General features: G+C 37.6%; 1 non-coding gene across 1 annotated transcript; it reads left to right on the top strand.

Annotated features, from left to right (window-relative positions):
* The first annotated feature begins 23,049 nt into the window (after positions 1–23,049).
* Positions 23,050–23,153, top strand: LOC132287409 (small nucleolar RNA R71). Its single transcript, XR_009473014.1, has one exon. It is a non-coding gene; the product is annotated as a small nucleolar RNA R71 (small nucleolar RNA).
* Positions 23,154–23,411: the final 258 nt, after the last annotated feature.

Below are 23,411 nucleotides of genomic sequence, written 5' to 3' on the forward strand. Positions count from 1 at the left end.
CTGTGGTCTATTGTCATCTGCCCATATTATGCAACCTCTCAACTGGTCATTACCGTTTGAAATCATGTGTGATGCCTCTGATTATGCCATGGGAGTAGTTTTGGGACAAAGGGTAGGAAAACTTCCATGCGCCATATACTATGCAAGCAAGAGCTTATCGAGAGCTCAATTAAATTACTCCACTACCGAGAAAGAATTACTTGCCGTAGTGTATGCTCTTGATAAATTCCGATCCTATCTCTTAGGGTCTAAAGTCATTGTCTATTTTGATCATACAGCTTTGAGGCATCTTTTAACCAAAAAAGAAATAAAACCTCATTTGATAAGATGGATCTTGCTTCTTCAAGAATTTAATTTCGAGATCAAAGATAAGAAAGGTACTGAAAATGTGGTTGCCGATCATCTTTCGAGGTTAGTGGTAGAATCTTCCCCAAGCACACCAATTCGTGATTCATTTCTGGATGAACAACTCTTCCAAATTTTTAATCGACAAATGCCTTGGTTTGCCGACATTGTGAACTTTCTTGGAATTTGCAAACTTCCAACTAATTGGTCAAAGCAAGCAAAGAAGCGTTTCTTTGCCAACATCCGAAATTACTATTGGGAAGATCTTGTCTTGTTTCGATATTGTCCAGATCAAATAGTGAGAAGATGCATTCCGGAGAGTGAAATTCCAAGTGTCCTTGTGTTTTGCCATACCCTTGCATGTGGTGGGCATTTTAGTGCAAAGAAGACCGCCTTGAAGGTTTTTCAAAGTGGGCTATTTTGGCCCACCATCCATAGAGATGCCTACAGTTTTTGTAAGAAGTGTGAGAGATGTCAAAAGATGGGATTGATGTCAAGAAGGGACATGATGCCCTTGACAAACATTCTTGTTGTTGAGATCTTTGATATTTGGGCCATTGATTTCATGGGTCCTTTTCCTATGTCTTATGGATTTTGATGGCCGTCGTCCTACCATACGTTTAAGAATGTGCAATTTAGGCGAGGGTCAAGTTTTACATTTGTAAAAGCCACTACTACATTTCACTATAAATATAGCTAGGGTGAGTAGGGATCGTCCCAAGGGATTGGAGTCGGAGTTGATTATGGAATCGCTATTAGGGTTAGTAGGTTGAGTGATCAAACAATTGGTTGGTAGCTCGATTAAAGAGCAACAAAATTAAACTAAGTAATTGAATGCAATGGAGATTAAGTAAGAGAGAGAGAGAGAAGAGTCTTGGGGTTTAGAGATCACCACCAAGCAATGCATTTCTATATTATTGACAAGTGATTAATGAGGGCAATTAGGGTGTTGTAATATTGGTGTGTGTGTATTTGGTTGATTCAACAAGCAAGGATAACTAATTAAGTATACATTGTCTAACCAACATGTGAAAAGCACAATATATCTAGCAATTAAGTATATATTGTCCAAATAGCATGTGAAAAGCACAACATATCTAGCAAATCATTGGTCCTTTTCATTAAGCTCACAATTCAAGTACAACACAAGATTAGAGACAAATACTACTTACATTCAAAAGTGTAAAGCATCAAACAACTAGCATGGATTGTCTTCCCATCTAATATTATACTATCACTAAACTACAATTAAGCCATTGAAATTAAACTAATTTAGCTAAGAAGGAGACACAATCCATCAAGATATGAGCATGAACCATCTAGAGAATCACAAGAACATTCCTTTAAGCACTATGTTTTGACAACCTCTAAATTTATGGCATCAATATACATAGACATGTATCAACAACAAAAAATCTAGAAATAAGCACATGAACATCTATTTTAACATACAAAGACGTATGGATAGAATGAAATGATCAATTGGAAGCATTAAACCACATAAATCATTGATTAAACAAGATCTATATATATCAAAGTGTCAAAACATTAATTACAACACTAATCCCTCAATAATACATAAGATTAAGATATAGAAAGCATGCTTGGGCCTAACTTTAGCCCCAAGAGGATGTCTAGCCACTCATGGTGAGGATGCTCCAACCCTCAAGGGCTAACTCCATGGAAGAGGTTTGCTCCTTGTTGATGAAGATCTCTAATGGTGTCTCTATCCTTCTTCCTCCCCTAAACTTCCTCTCTAAGAGATGATATCAAAAATAATGTTGGCTCCCCTTTGAAAAAGCAATCCTTATCCTTATATAGGTAGGTCAAAATGACACCCAAAATGAGCTGGGGTCATCCACACAATATTCCCAAATGATTGGATAAAGGACAACTTTCAATGGGATGGAATTTTAACTTTTTCGCATTGGAGGAAGTTCGATCGATCGAAAAGAAGTGAGATCGATCGAAAATAAATGAGATCGATCAAAATTAAGCTGGATCGATCCAACTGGCTGAGCTTTTTGGAAAAAGACAAATCCGAGATATTTATGGGAGATATTTATGGGAAAAGGACAAAAATGGTTGGTGGGTGGTACAGCTGTGGATATGATCAATCATTTGGATAAGGACAAAGGTGTTCAATCGATCGAAGAATGATGTTGGATCGATCGAACTTTTGGACTTAAGTGCTTTGGGTCAAGGCTTGGATCTATCTTGAAGTACTGAGATCGATCAATGTTTGATCGATCGAACCTTGGACTTGGATCGATCGAACTTGCTGCTTTACTTCATTTTGCTTCTTTCTTCCTCCACTTTGCTCCTTTCTTTGTTCAATCCCAGAATTGCTTCAATTAAGCTCTTATTTGGCTGAGTTAGCTTATTTTCGGGATAAACGCCTGAAAATGGAAATAATACGAAATCAATCTAAAACGGTAAAGTAAGATAGATAAAGGTACTAGAATGCCTAAGCTTAAGGGGTTTAAATACGCACTTTTCAGTACTCATCACACCCCCAAACTTAAATATTGCTAGTCCCTAGCAATGAACTAGAAAGTAAAGGAATGAAATGAACAACTATACAACTATAACTAGAAAGCAATGAATGGATAGTGCCACTTTCGTAGGGAATACGATTGCATTTAGCATATGCAACAAGCCTTTTAAACCCCTAGGTTACCCCTAGTGGACGAGTGAAGTCTCGTGAGGGTTTCCAAAAATGGTACCCGCAAACATTAAGCTCATTCTTTTCAAAAGAGGTACCAATATTGCAAACAAGCATTGGGAGAAAACTACCTCAAGTATGCAATTTTTCAACCCTTTCCAAGCAATCTCTTAAAATTTCAATATCAAGCAAGCAAGTATGGTCCTCCACACATCAAGAAAATGATTGTGCAAATTAAAACAAATCTAAAATCGTTTTTAAGTGGATCAGCATCAAATATGTTGCTATCTAAGCCAACTAAAAAATTAATCACATCCTTACCCTCAAACTAGCACACAAATCTAGTACTGATCATCAAGACAAAAAGTGGACCTTTTATTAAAGCTTTATTCATCCAAGTGCGCTTATTCTTTTCACTTGGATATTTATTTTATTATTTGTTTTTTTTGTAGGATCAAAGATGGAAGTATAGTGCAATGTGTTGATCTATTAAGCTTTTTAGCAATTCATGAGGTCGAGCGTTAGGTTAATGACTCCCAAACCAGACGGCTTTAGGGCATTAGGCATTAAGACACCCCTACGGACTTACAAGCTCAAATCAACTAGGCTACAAATCAAGACAACAACCATCTAATCATTTCTCACTTCTCACCATTTGGGAGAAGTCCTCACTTTTTTTTTTTTCCTTTTTTTTTTCTTTTTTTTTTTTTTTTTTTTTGAAGCAAGTTCAATTATTAACCTAGAGTTTGGGGCCTCCACCTTTTAGCGCGAGAAGTTCAGTGCTTGATGAGGCTAGAATCTCGGCTACTTAGTGAAAAGGGGTTGTTATCTACCTTTATCAGGAATGAAAGCTTTCAATGCACTACTAGCTCAATTGGGATACAACCAATTCAATAATCAACAAAGCTTATACCCCATAATTGAATGCTAGTGTGTGTCTGCACTAGTGTAGAAGACTAGAGTGAATCTCAAAACAATCACAAAATCAGGATGATGTGGACCACAAGTGCAAGCATGATATCAATCTTTTGAAAAATTTACCCCTAAATGGCATCCACAAGGCATACAAGGAGTATTAGACTCTCAAGTCAAGCAATTTTTAAATTTTAAGCAATATAGTCCTCAAAAGATCAAAATCATAGCTAGGTATGGACCAATCATAAAAATATCCCTCAAATACACAAGTCATGCTAAAAGTTTGAATTTAAAACTATCACTATAGAGCACCATTCCCCCCAAACTTAAATTGCACAATGTCCTCAATGTGCAAAGAGAACAAAGGAAAGAGTATACCAGTGTAACTAAGCAAGAATGATCGGGACTGAAGTATCCGAAGTGGGTGGCATGGCCCCCCCAAACTTGGGATGAACTGTGGTCTTGAAAATTGGCACTTGGATAAACTTATCAGATAACAAAATGGGATAATCAGTGCACAGTAAACATGCAAGTGTAAATGGAATAAACAGATAACGAAATGAGAGAGGTATAAGGGTGGTCCTGAAAATTAGGTAGTACTCTCTCACTGAAGTCACTGTGATGCACCTGATGGAGTTAAAAGGGCAGATGAATCAATAAAAGCATACAACATCCAACATAGATAAGAACAACAATAAAGTGTAATACATCGATTGTCAAAGCCGACAGACCCAGCTGCAAAAATAATAGTATCACAAGTGTAGTAGACACAGAACATAGACAGGGAGCATAAAAAGATAAAGAGACTGGAAGTCTCAGGCAGAGGGAGGTCCACGGATCTCCCTGGCTAAGTCATCAATGGCAGTCAAGATCTCCGTACGAAGGCGAGAAATGTCAACTCTAATGACAGCCATCATATTTAGACGAAAGGTAGCAAGGTCGTCTCTAAGGGCAACCAGCATATCCTCCAAACTCCGAAAGTGCTATTCTAAGTGACATATTTGATCATGATCCTCTGGTGTGGCTGAAGTGGAAGAGCTGTCATTCTTAGTCATGATCTGCAAAAGGAAATCTTGTAATGGGAGTGAGTGCTAGAATAAATAATTGAAAGCACAATAGAAACATGTATGTCAAATAAGATAGACAAAATAAAGATAACATGAATCTATACAGGTGATGGGAAGTGAAGCATAAATCTATGCAGGCATTGATATGATAGCGTGAAGTGAATACTAGATGAATGAAATGTGTATGTGAAATTCGATCGATCAGAAAATAAGTGAGATCAATCTCATAGATTCGATCGATCTAAAACACAAGTTCGATCGATCGAATTGTGTTCTGTGAAAAACAAGGAGTCACAGATCTGAGACTGTGGAAGCAAAGGACCCACATGAATATGTTCAAGGGCCCAAGTACACAACAAACATCAATTCCAAGCACCTGGAATGGTTCACACTCCCAAAAATCAGAAAAACTCATGACAATGAACCTGGCATAAAGATGGATAGAGACGTGTGTACATAAAAGACTTAAAGCTTCATCCATGGCCACTAATCTTCATAAAAATTTGAACAAATCAAACACTGAAAGCATATTCTTAACAAAGCAAGGTGTGAAGACAGCTCTAGGGTCTTGGATCTTACCTTGAATCGAAGAGAGAAGGGATGGACTGTGAAAAGGAGGAAGATCCAAGAAGAGGAGGATGGATCTATTTTTAAAAACATTTCCCGACTAGTTCGATCGATCGAAGATGGGTTGTGATCGATCGAACTTTGATGAACTTCTTTCAAAGTATTTTTGGATTTTTTTTTTTTGAAAAGTTGAAAAGTCAAACTAAAGTTAAAATAATGAAATGAAGATTTGTGATCGATTGAAACAAGAGTTCGATCGATCAGACAGAGAGCAAAAATATGTAGGTATTTGGTAAATTTTGGCTAAGTGTTGGAACAAGAGTTCGATCGATCAGACAGAGAGCAAAAATATGTAGGTTTTTGGTAAATTTTGGCTAAGTGTTGGAACATGAGATCGATCGAACTGGAAAGTTGGATCGATCAAAGAACTTCTTGATCGATCTTGGAATGTTCCGAACGATCAGACAGAGAGTTGAAATATGTAGGTTTATGCAGGCTCAAAAATTTTCTAAGTGTTGAGTCCTGAGATTGATCGAACTTGGAAGTTGGATCGATCGAAGGTCTCTTGATCGATCTTAGAGTTGGTTCAAACGATGGGACAGAGAGGTGATTTTGGATGCAGGTGGATGCAGGTTAAAAATTTTTCTAAGTGTTGATTGCAATCCACAGTTCGATCGATCGAACTCCAATGTGAGATCGATTGAACTTTGCCAAATGATTAATTATGACATAAAAGCTTATGCAATCCTCACCAAAGTTCCTTGAAATGCATATGAACCAAAAACAAGTATCTAGACTTCGCAAGAAATGAAATGAAAGATAGAAATGGGGGAAGAGTAGGGTTTCGACACCCTACGAATGCCTTTGCTAGTCTTTAACGTCTCTAACAAGACATTGGGCTCTTTTAGCCCGGATCAAAGATCTTATAATGCATCACCTCATTGTTGGGGTGATAAATGCTTTGAACTCCACCCAACAAATGGTCCTTTGAAGAACTTGTTGGATTAAGCTCAAAAGAAGTCTTTGGTTCCTTGTTAATGCAATGTTCTATATGCTCATACACCGGGTCAACTAAATGTGCAGCTTCAAAATGTCTTTGAAAGACTTGACCCTCGATGTAAGGTTTCAACATCTGCCCATTAACCTTAAAAATGTTTCCCTTTTTCAAATTTTTGATTTCAACCGCCCCATGAGGTGCAACAGAGATGATTTTATAAGGACCTTCCCATTTAGTTCTCAATTTCCTGAGAAAGAGTTTAAGTCTAGAGTTGAAAAGCCAAACTTTTTAACCGGGTTCCAAAGTCTTTTTCACAATATGCTTGTCATGAAAGGTTTTGGTTCTCTCTTTGTAGAGTTTGGCATTATCATAGGCATTGTGTCTCAATTCTTCTAACTCACTCAATTGAAGAAGCCTATTCTCTCCGGCTTTATCAAGGTCAAAATTGAGCTTTTAAACCGCCCAAAAGGCTTTGTGTTCTAACTCAACCGGGAGATGACACGGCTTTCCATATACAAGCCTATAAGGAGACATGCCAATAGGGGTCTTATATGCCGTCCGATAAGCCCACAAAGCATCATTAACTTCCTTGACCAATCCTTTTGGGTAGTGTTAACCGTTTTCTCAAGAATATGCTTAATTTCCCGGTTAGACACTTCAACTTGCCCACTTGTTTGAGGATGGTAGGGAGTGGCTACCTTATGAGTAACGGAGTACTTAAGAAATAAGTGCCTCAAGAATTGATTGCAAAAATGTTTTCCCCCATCATTTATTATAGCCCTTGGCATACCAAAACGAGCAAAGATATTGGATTTGATGAATTGAATGACCACAGAGTGGTCATTTGTTTTGGTAGCACATGCTTCCACCCATTTGGAAATATAATCAATGGCAAGAAAAATGTATTGAAAACCATAGGACATAGGAAATGGACCCATAAAATCAATGCCCCATATATCAAAGTTCTCAACAACAAGTATATTGGTCAAGGGCATCATATCTCTTCTAGACATTGTTCCCATCTTTTGACATCTCTCACATGATTTGCAAAAATTGTAGGCATCTCTATGAATAGTGGGCCAAAAGAGCCCACTTTGAAGAACCTTCAAGGTGGTCTTCTTTGCACTAAAATGCCCACCACATGCAAGAGTATGATAAAACACTAGGACACTTGGAATCTTATTCTCTGGAATGCATTTCCTCACAATTTGATCCGGACAATATCGGTGTAAGACAGGGTCTTCCCAATAGTAATTCCAGATGTTGGCAAAGAAACGATTTTTCTCATTCTTCGACCAAGAAGTTAGTAGTTTGCACACTGCCAAATAATTCACAATGTCGGCAAACCAAGGCATTTTTCCAATGGAAATTTGGAAGAGTTGTTCATCCGGAAATGAGTCACAAATTGGTAGACTAGGGAAAGGCTCTATCGATAACTAGAAAGATGATCGGCAACCACATTCTCGGTGCCTTTCTTGTCCTTAATTTCAAAGTCAAATTCCTGAAGAAGTAGAATCCATCTAATCAACCTAGGTTTTGTTTCTCTTTTTGTCAAAAGATGCCTCAAAGCAGCATAATCAGAATAAACAACAACTTTTGACCCTAAGAGGTAGGATCGAAATTTATCAAGGGCATATACCACGGCAAGTAACTCTTTCTCGGTAGTGGAGTAATTCAATTGAGCTCCCGAGAAAGTTTTACTTGCATAGTATATGGCACAAGGAAGCTTACCCACTCTTTGCCCCAAAACTGCCCCCATGGCATAATCAGAAACATCACACATGATTTCGAATGGCAATGACCAATTGGGAGGTTGCATGATAGGAGCAGATGATAATAATTTACGCAATTTATGAAAAACATCTTGGCATGCTTGATCAAAGACGAAAGGAGTTTCCTTGGCAAGAAGATTGCACAATGGTCAAGCAATTTTGCTAAAGTCCTTGATGAAACGGTGATAGAAGCCGGTATGACCTAGAAAGGAGCGAACTTCTCTCATCATTGAAGGTGGAGGTAATTCAGAAATGAGCTCAACTTTCACCTTATCTACCTCAATCCCCCTCTTAGAGATGACATGACCTAAAACAATGCCTTCTTGAACCATGAAATAGCTTTTTTCCCAACTAAGGACAAGGTTTGTCTCTCGACATCTTTTAAGCACCATACACCTTTGGAATGTGGCAGGTGCATTGCACAAACGAAAATGTATCCGTCTATAAGAAAATGTGCCGAATGGACATGTAAATGTGGTTTTCTCTTGGTCTGATGGGTCAAGGGCTACTTGATTGTACCCCGAATAGCCATCAAGGAAGCAATAATATTTTTGCCCGGCCAATCTTTCTACAATTTGATCAATAAATGGCAAAGGAAATTGATCCTTTCTAGTGGCGGCATTCAATTTACGGTAATCAATGCATACACACCATGAATTGGCGGTACGCTTAGAGATTTCCTCACCTTTTGCATTCTCAACCACCGTAATCCCCGATTTTTTGGGAACTACTTGAGTTAGACTCACCCACTTGCTATTGGAGATTGGATAAATGGTTCCGGCATCTAAGAGTTTGACTACTTCCTTCTTGACTACCTCCTTCATGTTTAGATTAAGTCTCCTTTGGGCGTCCCTAAAGGGTTTTGTCTCATCCTCCATAAGTATGCGATGCATACAAATAGAAGGGTCAATTCCCTTAAGATCCGCCACATTCCATCCTATGGCTACCTTGTTTTCTTTAAGCACACTTAAGGGAGCATCTTCTTGGTCTTTTTTAAGACTTGAAGAAATGATAACCGGAAGAGTCTCTTTTGGACCTAAGAATGCATACTTGAGATTGGAAGGTAGAGTTTTAAGCTCAAGAGTTGGTGGAGAGATTAAAGATGAGACCGGTGGAGTGCTAGAGAGTGGAGGAAGGAGTTCTATTAGAGTTCTCCAAGATGGACAATCTAAGCTTGCAACCGATTCCATGAGATTGCTTACTTCATTCATTGATTTTTCATCATTAAATCCACAATTTTCATACATTTCAAGAAGACAAGAAGCAAAAGGATCATCGAATAAAAGAGATGAAAGACTATCCTCAATTGGTTGCTTTATAATCATTGTGGGAATTGACTCCGCAACAACCTCATCTAACACATCAACAAGACAACATTCTTCTTCATCTGTGGGATGTCGACTTGCATGGAAAACATTGAGTTTGACCATCATATTGCCAAAAGAAAGATCCATGATCCCAAATCTACAATTAATTGTTTCATTTGTAGTGGCAAGGAATGGTCTTCCCACAATGATTGGGATGTAGGTGGAAGGATTGGCAACCGGCTCTGTATCAAGAACTACAAAATCTACCAGAAAGTAGAATTTATCTACTTTTATAAGGATGTCCTCCACCATGCCCCTAGGTGTTTTGACAGATCTATCGGCCATTTGAAGTACCACCGAGGTTGGCTTCAAATCATTCAACCCTAATTAGACATATACGGAGTAAGGAATCAAGTTGACACTTGCACCTAAGTCAAGAAGAGCTCTACGAATTTCATGTGTTCCGATTACACAAGAAATAGTCGGAGCACCGAAATCTTTGAGTTTAAGTGGAGTGCTTTGTTGAAGAATGGAGCTTACTTGCGCCGTGAGGAACACTTTTTTAGGGCTTGGACCCTTGCTCTTCCTCTTTTGTGGGCAAAGATCCTTCAAGAATTTTGCATAAGGTGGGATTTGCTTAATGGCATCCAAAAGAGGAAGATTGATGTTGACTTACTTAAAAACTTCCATCATGTCATGTGTTTTCCCTTCTTGCCTCCCTAAAGGTGAAGTTTCTTTTAAAGCATAAGTGAATGGAGCTTTTGGCTCACAAGACTTTGTAATTTGAGAGGATGATGGAGAAGATTGAGAATTCCGTTTAGGAACAGTTTCATTCAAGGAAGTAGGAGTGAGATTGGGAATGGGATGGGTGACAACTTTAGGTTGCACCAATTCACTATCTTCCTTTGGTAATTCAACCCTATTATCCACTTGCTTGCCACTTCTCAAAGTAGTGACGGCTTGCGCTTGACCTTGGGAAGAACACCCCGATGTAGGGTTTGCTTCCACACAAAATTGGGCCTTTGGATTCCTCTCGGGTTGACTAGGTAATTTCCCAACCTCTCTTGCATTCAATGCATTAGCTATGGTCCCGATTTGGGATTCAAGCTTTGAAATTGATTGAGAATGGGAATGCAACAAGTTGGTATTCATTTCTAAGCTATCCAAAGCTACCAAAACCTTATCTTCAAATGTTAGATTGCTAGAGAATGCATGAGGATAATGAGTGTCAACTTGGGAGTCATACATTTGAGGATGTGAAAAGTGGTTCATTCTTTGGTGATGAGAAAAAGAATCAATTCCTTGGGACCCTCCATTCCTCTTATGAGGTGGAATGTATTTGCTTTGAAAATTTTTGATTGGGTAAGGACTGGGACTCTCATTCTACTTTGGAACATATGCACTTGAATAAGGTCGAGCAAATGTAGCATTAACTTGTTCAAAATGTTCATTAAACACATGTCCATGGGGACAATTGGAAGTAGTATGTAGAACACTTGAACATGTCATGCAAGGCTCACAAGATTGAGAAAAATGATGAAGAGGGAATGAATTGGTAGCCGGTCTTTGACTTAACAAGAATTGATCAAGTTTTTGAGAAAGAGTTTTAACTTCGGCTACAATTTCCCTTGAACTTTCAATTTGGCAAACTTTTTCACTTTCCTCCTTAGAATGATGATGGGACAGAGAAATGTAATGTTTGTGCAAAGAATTCTCACTCATTTTCTCAAAGAGGTGCCAAATGTCATCTTCATGTTTCCCAAAATATGAGCCTCCACATGAGGTATCAACAATGTCCTTTTGCATATCGGATAGGCTTTCATAGAAGTGTTGGACCACTTGCCATTTTGGAATGCCATGATGTGGACACTTTCTTAGCAAGTCATTCAATCTCTCCCAAGCCTCATGCAACAACTCTCCTTCCCTTTGAGAAAATTCTCTAATTGAAGCACACATTACATTGGTCAAACTTACGGGGTAAATTTTTTTAAAAAACTCATTTTGCATTTGCGCCCAAGATGTGATTGAATTTACCCTTAAAGTGTTGAACCAATGTTTTGCTTTGTTTTTAAGTGTGAAAGGGAAGAAGAGTAGTTTAAGAACTTCCTCTGGGACATTTATATACCTCACAGTGGAACATAGTTCAAGAAATTCATTAAGATGCCTATATGGTTCCCCTTCATCTAAGTCATAAAAGAGTGGACACATTTGAATGGTCTCGGGCTTGATTTCATATTGATTAGCCTCAAAATTAGGCAACACGATGCAAGTAGGTGTATGGTATGCATGAAGATTATAATGATCACGAAGGACCATTGGAGGAATTGGAGCTTGGACTCTGGGGCCATGTTGATTAAGTGGTGGGTTTTGCCTGAAACGTGGGTCTAAGTAGCCACGATTACCCTCTAGATTTTCCATGTGAATGCCTAGCATGAATGGTATGGCGAGGTTTAGACAAGGCTACAAATGACACACAAATCAACACAAAACAAGCAAGCACTCCCCTTTTGAAACAAATCAACCATCAACAAACTTCCTCCACATATATTGTACCCACACTCCCATGCTTGAACAACATGCTAAGAAAAGTAAATTGCCTCCATGCGGGCTCACGATTTATCTAAGAATTTAAAAACTTGCCTCCACGCAGGCCGACAATTTAACTAAGGGATTGAGTAAAGAAAGTCTCACAAAGGTCCTTTAGCACTTCAACTCCAAATTTAAAGCTTAGCTTGGCAATTTTTAAATTTTTAGCATTTGTCCTTTCTTTGCTTAGCTTCTTTGCTTGAATGTTCCTTTGCTTACCTTTTTGCTCAATGCTCCTTGTCTAATATGAACAAACACAATAAGTAACCAAAAGAAAAATGAAACACGTAAAGGCACGATCAAAAGAGTACTAGTTCCTAATTGATTCCACAACTACGACGTTGCCTAATCCCCGGCAACGGCGCCAAAAACTAATGGCTGTCGTCCTACCATACGTTTGAGAATGTGTAATTTAGGCGAGGGTCAAGTTTTACATTTGTAAAAGCCACTACTACCTTTTACTATAAATATAGCTAGGGCGAGTAGGGATCGTCCCAAGGGATTGGAGTCGGAGTTGATTGTGGAATCGCTATTAGGGTTAGTAGGTTGAGTGATCAAACAATTGGTTGGTAGGTTGATTAAAGAGCAACAAAATTAAACTAAGTAATTGAATGCAATGGAGATTAAGTAAGAGAGAGAGAAAAGAGTCTTGGGGTTTAGAGATCACCACCAAGCAATGCATTACTATATTATTAACAAGTGATTAATGAGGGCAATTAGGGTGTTGCAATATTCGTATGTGTGTATTTGGTTGATTCAACAAGTAAGGATAACTAATTAAGTATACATTGTCTAGCCAACATGTGAAAAGCACAATATATCTAGCAATTAAGTATATATTGTCTAAATAGCATGTGAAAAGCACAACATATGTAGCAAATCATTGGTCCTTTTCATTAGGCTCACAATCCAAATACAACACAAGATTAGAGACAAATGCTACTTGCATTCAAAAGTATGGAGCATCAAATAACTAGCATGGATTGTCTTCCCATCTAATATTATACTATCACTAAACTATAATTAAGCCATTGAAATTAAACTAATTTAGCTCAGAAGGAGACACAATCCATCAAGATATGAGCATGAACCATCTAGAGAATCACAAGAACATTCCTTTAAGCACTATGTTTTAACAACCTCTAAATTTATGGCATTAATACACATAGACATGTATCAACAACACAAAATCTAGAAATAAGCACATGAACATCTATTCTAACATACATAGACATATGCATAGAATGAAATGATCAATTAGAAGCATTAAACCACATAGATCATTGATTAAACAAGATATATATATATATCAAAGTGTCAAAACATTAATTACAATACTAATCCCTCAATAATACACAAGATTAAGATATAAAAAGCATGCTTGGGGCTAACTCTAGCCCCAAGAGGATGTCTAGCCACTCATGGTGAGGATACTGTAACCCTCAAGGGCTAACTCCATGGAAGAGGTTTGCTCCTTGTTGATGAAGATCTCTAATGGTGTCTCTAGCCTTCTTCTTCCCCTAAACTTCCTCTCCAAGAGATGATATCAAAAATAATGTTGGCTCCCCTTTGAAAAAGCAATCCTTATCCTTATATAGGTAGGTCAAAATGACACCCAAAATAAGCTGGGGTCGTGCACATAATATTCCCTAATGGTTGGATAAAGGACAACTTTCAATGGGATGGAATTTTAACTTTTTCGCACTGGAGGAAGTTCGATCGATCGAAAGGAAGTGAGATCGATCGAAAGTAAATGAGATCGATCGAACTTAGGCTGGATCGATCCAACTGGCTGAGCTTTTTGGAAAAAGACAAATCTGAGATATTTATGGAAAAAGGACAAAAGTGGTTGGTGGGTGGTACAGCTGTGGATAGGATCAATCATTTGGATAAGGACAAAGGTGTTCGATCGATTGAAGAATGATGTTGGATCGATCGAACTTTTGGACTTAAGTGCTTTGGGTCAAGGCTTGGATCTATCTTGAAGTGCTGAGATTGATCAATGTTCGATCGATCGAACTTGCTGCTTTGCTTCATTTTGCTTCTTTCTTCCTCCACTTTGTTCCTTTCTTTGTTCACTCCTAGAATTGCTTCAATTAAGCTCTTATTTGGCTGAGTTAGCTTATTTTCAGGATAAGCGCCTGAAAATGGAAATAATACGAAATCAATCTAAAACGGTAAAGTAAGATAGATAAAGGTACTAGAATGCCTAAGCTTAAGGGGTTTAAATACGCACTTTTTAGTGCTCATCAGATTTCAATACATTTTACTTGCCGTTAACTATATTTCTAAGTGGGTGGAGGCTTGTGCTATCAAAAGTAATGACCACTCTGTGGTTATTCAATTCATTAAATCCAACATTTTTACTCGTTTTGGTATGCCAAGAGCCATGATTAGTGATGGAGGAAAGCATTTTTGCAATCAATTCTTAAGGCAATTATTTCTTAAGTGCTCCATTACTCTAAAGTTGCCACCCCTTACCATCATCAAACAAGTGGGCAAGTAGAAGTTTTACACCAGGAAATTAAACATATTCTTGAGAAAACGATAAACACAACCTGGAGAGATTGGTCACGCAAGTTGAATGATGCTTTGTGGGCTTACCAAACGGCATATAAGACTCCTATTGGTACGTCTCCATATAGACTTATATATGGAAAGCCTTGCCACGTTCCGGTTGATCTAGAACACAAGTCTATGTGGGCAGTTAAAAAGCTCAATCTTGACCATGACAAACCTGGAGAGGATCAGTTACTTCAATTAAATGAGTTAGAAGAGTTGAGACACAATGCTTATAATAATGCTAAACTCTACAAAGAGAGAACTAAAGCTTTTCATTACAAACACATTATGAAAAAGTCCTTTAAACCCGGTTAAAAAGCATGGCTCTTTAACTCTAGATTAAAACTCTTTACTAGGAAGTTAAGAACCAAATGGGAAGGCCCATATGAGATCATTTCTGTTGCACCTCATGGGGCGGTTGAAATACAAAGCTTAAAAGATAGAACTACATTCAAAGTGAATGGACAAAGATTGAAGCCCTACATTGAAGGCCAAGTTTTTCAAAGACATATGGAAGCCGCCCTCTTGGTGGATCCTATCTATCAAGAGATATAATGATGCCCTCAATGTTATCAAAGGATGTTCCATTTATTTCTTCTTGGGTATCAGTCATTCTTATTGTTTTCATCATCATGGACTTGCTTAAATTTATTGCGCAATGGAAAATGCATGGATTCTTGCCAATTTGATTGATCATAAGGGATGTTCGATCGATCGAACATCTCTCTGCATACTCTTATCTCTCAGTTCTATCGTGCGAAAAATCTCTGCATGTTTCACTTCTCTATGTATCGTGCGAAGTTTCTCTCAGATCGATCCAAAAATTCTTCGATAGATCCAGTTTTCCCTTGGATCGATCTTCATTCTATACTTAGAAAATTTTTGGATATCTACAAAATCATCTCTCTGTGTATCGTGTGAAGCTTTTTGCAGGTTTTCAATTCTTGGATCGATCAAACTTCGATCGATCATTCCTCGATCGATCACAGTTTTCAAAAAAAAAAAAAAAAACCAATCTTTCAACATGCCATTCCGTCTGGCTAAAGACATTAAACTTAGCACCCACATGACACATTGTGTCTTTTATCTCTTGTATTATACATGTTCATTTTCATTTTTATTTCTCTATCTTTCTTGCATTTTGTTTCATTGTACATGCTTTTTTTTTTTTTTTTTTTTACTGCAGCAGATGTGTCGGTCGGTTGATGAGAGCCATCAGCTGGCTAACAAAGCCCTCGAGACTCATTCTAGTAGCCTTTTTGTGAAAATCATCATTTCGACCGGCTGACGATTGGGGTTCAGTCGACCGATCCTCCTTGGAACCCTTCCTTTTCAGCTTCTCTTGGACAGTTTCCTTGCACCGACTTCAGAGGGTCATATCTCACTCGTTTTAAATCCAATTCAAGCCGTTCTTAAGCCTAAACTTAAGATCTTGAAGTTAGCTTTCCAATTGTAAAAACCACACAACAAGAATTTAAATGTAGTAAGAGTTATTTCAGTTTTAGTAGGATAGGGTCGTGGTATCTCTTAAACAGAGAAGGCCATTTTGTTCCATTTTCGTATCTTTTCCATCCGGACTTCGAATCAGGTGATTCTTAAGTCTAACTTCATTAATTCTTCGTTGGCTTTCCAATGGTGTGCATGGTGGCACTCATTTCAATTTGGAATGACCATTCTGCCCTTAGTTCATTCCTTAGAGGGTTTTGAAACCCTAGCTCCAGTCTCGCTTCCGTTGAGTCATGGGACTCCTTATAAGGCCACTCTCATGTCTTAGGGATGATGTACATCTCTATAGACTTGTTCATTATTTTGCTTCCGCTTCTTGGATCCGTTTCAGGTCATCACAGGACATACTGGGTTGAAAAATCCAGGGTCGTCATACTTTTCATATTGGATCATTGACGGACTTCATGCTTTCGCCACCATAGTATACTCTTTCCATCTTTTTCATTATTCTCATTGCACATTGAGGACAATGTGTGGTTTAAGTTTGGGGGTAAGGTGACTTTGTTACATTCTATTGAAATTGAACTTTAAATGTATGATTGAAATTTGAGATTGATGTTAGCTATGATTTTAATCTTGTGAGGACTATATTGCTTTGAATTAAAAAATTGCTTGACTTGAGAGTCTAATACTCATTGTATGCTTTGTGGATGTTATTTAGGAGTAAATTTTTTGAAAAATTGATATCTTGCTTGCACTTGTGGTCCACATTATCTTGATTTTGTGATTGTTTTGAGATTCACTCTATAATTCTACACTAGCACAGGCACACACTAGCATTCATTTGTGGGGTATATGCTTTGTTGATTATTGATTTGGTTATATCTCAATTAAGCTAGTAGTGCATTGACAGCTTTCATTCTTGATAAAGGTTGATAACAAACCTTTTTCATTGAGTAGCCGAGATTCTAGCTTCATTAAGCACTGAATTTCTCGCGTCGAAAGGTGGAGGGCCAAACTCTAGGTTAATAACTTACTAAAAAAAAAAAAGTTGTTACAAAAGCAAATAAAAAAAGTAAGGACTTCTCCTAAAAGGTGAGAAGAGGGAAATGATTAGATCGAGGTTGTTTTGATTTGTAGCCTAGTTGATTTGAGCTTGTAAGTCCTTAAAGGTGTTTAAACACCTAATGCCCTAAAACCATCCGGTTTGGGAGTCATTGACCTAACGCTCGACCTCATGGATCGCTAGAAAGCTTAATTGATCAATACATTATACTATGCTTCCATATTTAATCCTTAGGGATAGAAAAAAAAAATTTAAGTGAAAAGAATAAATGCACTTAGAACAATAAAGTTTTAATAAAATGTCCACTATTTGTCTTGATCATCGGTACTAGATTTATGTGCTAGTTTGAGGGTAAGGATGTGATCATTTCTTTAGTTGGCTTAGATAGCAACATATTTGATGCCGGTCCACTTTGAAAGGATTCTAGAGTTGTTTTGATTTGCATGATCATTTTTTTGATGTGTGGAGGACTATACTTGTTTGCTTGATGTTGAGATTTTGGGAGATTGCTTAGAAGTGGTTGAAAAATTGCGTACTTGAGGTAGGTTTCTTCTAATGCTTGTTTGGAATATTAGTGCCTTGTTAGTAAGAATAAGTTTAATGTTTATGAGTATCACTTATGGAAACCCTCACGAGACTTCACTCATCCACTAGAGATAACCCAAGGGTTTAAAAGGCTTGTTGTATGTGCTAAATGCAATCATGTTCCCTACGAAAGTGGCGTTATCCATTTATTGTTTTTTAGTTCATAGTTGTATAGTTGTTCATTTCGTTATTTCCTTCATAGTTCATTGCTAAGGACTAGCAATATTTAAGTTTAGGGGTGTGATAAGCGCTGAAAAGTGTGTATTTAAACTCCTTAAGTTTGAGCATTCTAGGACCTCAATCTATCTTATTTTACCATTTTAGTCTAATTTCATGTTATTTCCCTTTTCAGGCACTTATCCCCAAAATAAGTCAATTCAACTGAATTAGAGCATAAAAAATGCAATCTCAAGCTCAATGGAAGAAAGGAGCAAAGTGGAGGCAAAGTGGTGGAATTCAGTATTCTTCGAACCAAGCTCCGATCGATCACATAGTGATCGTTCCAATCGTGCCAAGATGGATTGAGCCTTTTGTCCTTATCCTCAGAAAAAATTTCCTCTTCGATCGATCCAACATATTTTTCGATCGATCAAACTCCCTTGATCTTATCCGCACCTACCACTTTTGTCCTTTTCCCAAAATGTCCCAAAAATATCTTAGCCTTATCTTATTCCAAAAAGGCACTGCCTTAGTTCGATCGATCGAACCAACCTTGTGATCGATCGAACTGCCTCAAGTTGCGAGAAAAGTTGATTTCAAACCAAATTAAATGTGGGCTCGTGGTGCAATCATTTGCAGGTCCTAGTGCATGAGGACTGACCTTGGGCGTGACCTTTAAGCCATTTATATAAGGATTTTGGCTATTTTGAGTAAGAGAGGTTGGTAAGTTTGAGAGACTTAGCTTGAGATTAGAGAGAAAAATACACAAATTGGGAAAGGTCTTCCTTTCATCTAGGGTTTTGACAAGGAGGATGATGAGCTATACCATGGAGATAGCCCTTGAGGGTTGGATAACAACATCAATGAGTGGCTAAACCATCTCTTGGGGCTAGAGATAGCCCTAAGCATGCCTCCTAGACTTTGATGTTTGTAATTAATGGGGATTAGTGTTGTAATGTTTGTCTTAACCTTTAAGATATATAAAAATCTTGTTTCCACCATGATTTGCGTAGTTTAATGCTTCCAATTGATCATTTAATTCTATTCATATATCTATGTATGCTAATATGGATGTTCATGTATTTATCTCTAGATTTTCTAATATTGATGCATGTCTATGTGTATTGATATCATGAATCTAGTAATGGTCAAGGCATGGTGCTTAAATGGAATACTCTTGTAGTTAATTTGATGGTTCATACTTATTTCTTAATGGATTGTGCCACAACTTTAGTTTAATTAGTTTAATTTTCATGTCACTAGCTTAGTTGTAGTGTAGTTACCTTATTTTCTTAGATAGGTGGACAATCCATTCTTATTGTTTGATATTCCATGCTTATGAATGCAAGTAGTATATGTCTCTAATTTGTTAAGTGTGTATTGATTGTGGGCTTATAGAAGAATTAATGGCCTAATTTGATATGTTGTGCTATCCACTAGATTAGTTAGACAATATATACTTACTTGGCCATCTATGCTAATATTTCTGTAATGACCCGGTCATTTTCCTTCCTTTCCTTTTTCCTGAAATTTTACGGATAAATTTTTTCCGTTTAATTTTCTTTTCTAAGTTCTGTTTCTTATCACATAGTGTCATCTCGAGTGCTTGGAATTGGTTTCTGAGACTCTTTCGTGCAGATTGACAACTTCCTTTGAGGACCGAGTCATTTCCTCATTTTCACTTTTCAGAAACTATTCACCTTTCGTCTTTTTCCCTATTCTGTCTTTTCCCTATTTGTCAGTTTTTGGCACAGCTCACTTTTCATGCTCGGAGTTGGTTTTTGACTTTACGTGTCTTCATCTTCAGTGGTTTCCTTAAAATATGTATCTTTACTTTTGTAAGAAAGTACTTTGGTTGCTCCCAGTGTCCATAGGGGCATGGATGCACAATTCTTTAGAATCTTTTTCTTTTCTTGGGGTGTTTTTCGTAAATATCTTTTAAAGCTATTTTATTTCAAGGGTATCAATGAAATTAAAACATCCTAATCTAAACATGGAAGCAAGATTAATGCAAATTAAAACATGAAATGAAAAAAATAAAGCAGGAACCCACCTAAAACCGAGGAGAAAAGTGGAGAGAGAAGAGAGATGTGGTTGGAGATAGAGGTTTTGGGAGCTTAGGAACACGTCAGAGGTAGGGAAGACAATGATGAGCTTCAGGAGGAGACGGGTCCTTTAGATCAATGGAATGAACGATCCAAATGACCCCTTGGGTCTATTTTTAAAAACTGCTCTCGACATGTGTGATCGATCACATGGTCCGCTAGATTGATCAAATCTCGATCGATTATGAAGGTGCTCAGATCGATCGAACATGCAAAATGACAAACTACTTTTGAAAATTTTTAAATTTTAAAAATTTAAAATCTTTTTGAATTTTTGAAATTTTTTTTTTTAATTTGAATTTTTGAAAATCAAAGTTAACAGAAGGTCAAGGGATGGGACTCTGAACGATCAGGCTTAGATCGATCAAACCTCGATTGATCAAATTGTTTGAAGGATTGATAGAGACCTAAAAATCTGTAGCGAAGTTCGAACGATGGGACAGAGACCTGAAATTTGCAGAACTTCAAAATTTTTCTAAGTGTGGAAATGTAATCGATCATATGGATACTTGATCGATCGAAGTATACTTGGAACGATCGAACAAAAAGTTCGAATGATGGACAGAGACCTGAAATCTATAAAGAATTGACTACAGAGAGGTTCGATCGATCTAGGGTGCACTTGTGATCAATCGAACTGGCATTAAATGCCTAATTTTGAGCTGAAAGTGCTAAAAATCCATACAAAGCCTCGAAATAGAAATGAATGACTTTGAAGACGACGTAAGAATGAAAAACAAAAAGAAATGAGGGAGGAGTATGGTTAGAAAACCCTACGAATGCTAGTGTTTATCGTCTTTAGCAAGACGTTGGGCTCTTTTAACCCAGATCAAAAAATTTGTTGGATATCACTTTCTCAGTGGGGTGAAATGAACTTCGAACCCCACCCAACAAATCATTCCCGAAGGAAATTGTTGGATTTGGCTCAAGTTTACTTGATGGCTTTTGGTCAAAAAGAATTTTGGGCCTCCATGCCCTTTCAACATTTGATTTAAAATCAACACCTTATGAAAAATCACTTGATGGCAAAACATTTGAATTTTCAGCAAGAGAAGACATCTCAATTTTTTCAACATTTTCTACAACAAGGGCCTCTTCATGCTTATCCATTAAATCAGTGGTTGGATTAAATATCTTCAACTTCACTTTCATTTGGCCAAAAGAAATCTTCATTATCCCCGTCCTACAATTTATATTGGCATTGGCGGTGGCCAAGAAAGGACGGCCAAGGATAACGGGTATTTGGCTCTTTGGATTGGGAACCGGTTCCGTGTCAATGACTACAAAATCAACCGGGAAGAAGAATTTATCAATCTAAATTAAAACATCCTCAACTATACCCCGGGCTTTTTGATAGATCGGTCGACTAGTTGTAAAACTACCGACGTTGGCTTTAAATAGCCCAAACCCAATTAGACGTATACCGAGTAGCGAAGAAGATTTATGCTAGCCCTTAAATCCAAAGGAGCCCGATTGATGACATGGTTACCTATGGTGCAAGATGTAGTGGGTGAACCGGGGTCTTTGAATTTGGGAAGAGTGTTGTGTTACAAAATGGAGCTCACTTGCTCGGTAAGGACAACTTTCTTTGGTCCTTGGCTCTTGTTCTTTCTTTTTAGAGTGCACAAATCTTTTAAAAACTTGGCATAAGCCGGAATTTGTCTAATAGCATCTAAGAGAGGAAGGTTAATTTTAACTTGTCAAAACACATCAATGATTTCATTCACCTTACCTTGTTGCTTTTCAAAAGGATATGGACGTCTTCAAAGCATCCGAAAATGGAGCCTTTGGCTCAAAAGATTTTTCAAAAGCTTTTGATGAAGAATTTTCAACAATGGGGTCCTTGGTACTAGGTGAAGGAGGAATAGAATGTGAAACGGGACAAGTGCGAACACTTGGTTGCACTGGTTCACTCTCTTCATTAGAAATATCAACTTGGTTATCAATTACCTTTCCATTTCTCAAAGTGGTCACCGTATTAACTTGTTCAAGTATTAGACCTTCCGAAGGGAAAGTTGTCTCCACTACAAATTGTTGGTTAGGTGGGGGATTAAGATGCATCTTTCCTTTTTCTCTCGCATTTAAAGTGTTAGCTATTTGCCTTACTGGGGTTTCTAGCTTGGCAATTAATTGTGAGTGAGAATGAAGCAATTAACTATTCGCCTCCAAAGTACCTAAAGCTAATAAAACTTTTTCTTCAAAAGCGGGACTTCTTGGATTACTTTGAGAATAAGATGGTTGATTGGGAAAATGAAAATTTTAAAATTGATTTCCATTGGGAGCTTGATAGGATGGATGATAACTTTGAGAATTTTGGCCTTGCAAGTAGGGTGGAACATACTTCCCTTGAAAACCACCTTGGGGAGGATTTGAACCTTCCCCTTGGCTTTTCCAAGAAAAATTGGGGTGATTTCTCCACCCGGGATTGTAATGATTCCCATAGGGATTATTCCCTTGACTTATAAATGCGGCATTGACTTGTTTATGATGCTCATTATGCACATGTCCATGGGGACAATTGGAAGTAGTATGCAACACACTTGAACATGTCATGCAAGACTCACTAGCATGATGATGATTAAGGGAGGAAGACACTTGATGAGCCGAATTTTAATTGATCAAAAATTGATCGAACCTTTGAGTTAAAGACTTCACCTCGGAAACTATGTCATTAGAATTTTTCACTTGATATAAGTTTGAATTCTTTCTTCTTCCTACATTCACATTTCTACCATTTCTAGAAAGCAATGATCTATGCATTGAGTTTTCACTCATGCTTTCATATAAACGCCACACATCATCTTCTTGTTTATCCAAATACGAACCTCCCATTGAGGCATCAACCATACCCTTATGGTTGTCTGACAAACTTTCATAAAAATGTTGTACAATTTGCCACTTGGGAATGTCCTGATGAGGACATTTCTTAAGCAAATCATTCAACCGTTCCTATGCCTCATGTAACATCTCCCCATCCTCTTATAAAAACTCACGAATTGAAGTTCGCATGGCTCTTTCTCAAAAACTCTTGTTGCATTTCCACCCAAGAAGTTATGGAAAGAGGTCTCAAATTGTTAAACCAATACTTTGCCTTATCTTTTAGGGTAAAGTGAAAAAGTTTCAACCTTAAAACTTCTTCTGGCATGTCCGTATATTTTACAGTGGAACAAACTTCAAGAAATTCATCCAAATGCTTATATGGTTCCTCATTAGTTAGCCCAAAATAATTCGGGAGCATTTGAATGGTTTGTGGCTTGATTTCATAAT

This window comes from Cornus florida, unplaced genomic scaffold (assembly GCF_030987335.1).
Source record: "Cornus florida cultivar Cherokee Brave unplaced genomic scaffold, ASM3098733v1 CherokeeBrave_3.0.0_Hap2_Chr11, whole genome shotgun sequence".
Taxonomy (NCBI): Eukaryota; Viridiplantae; Streptophyta; class Magnoliopsida; order Cornales; family Cornaceae; genus Cornus; species Cornus florida.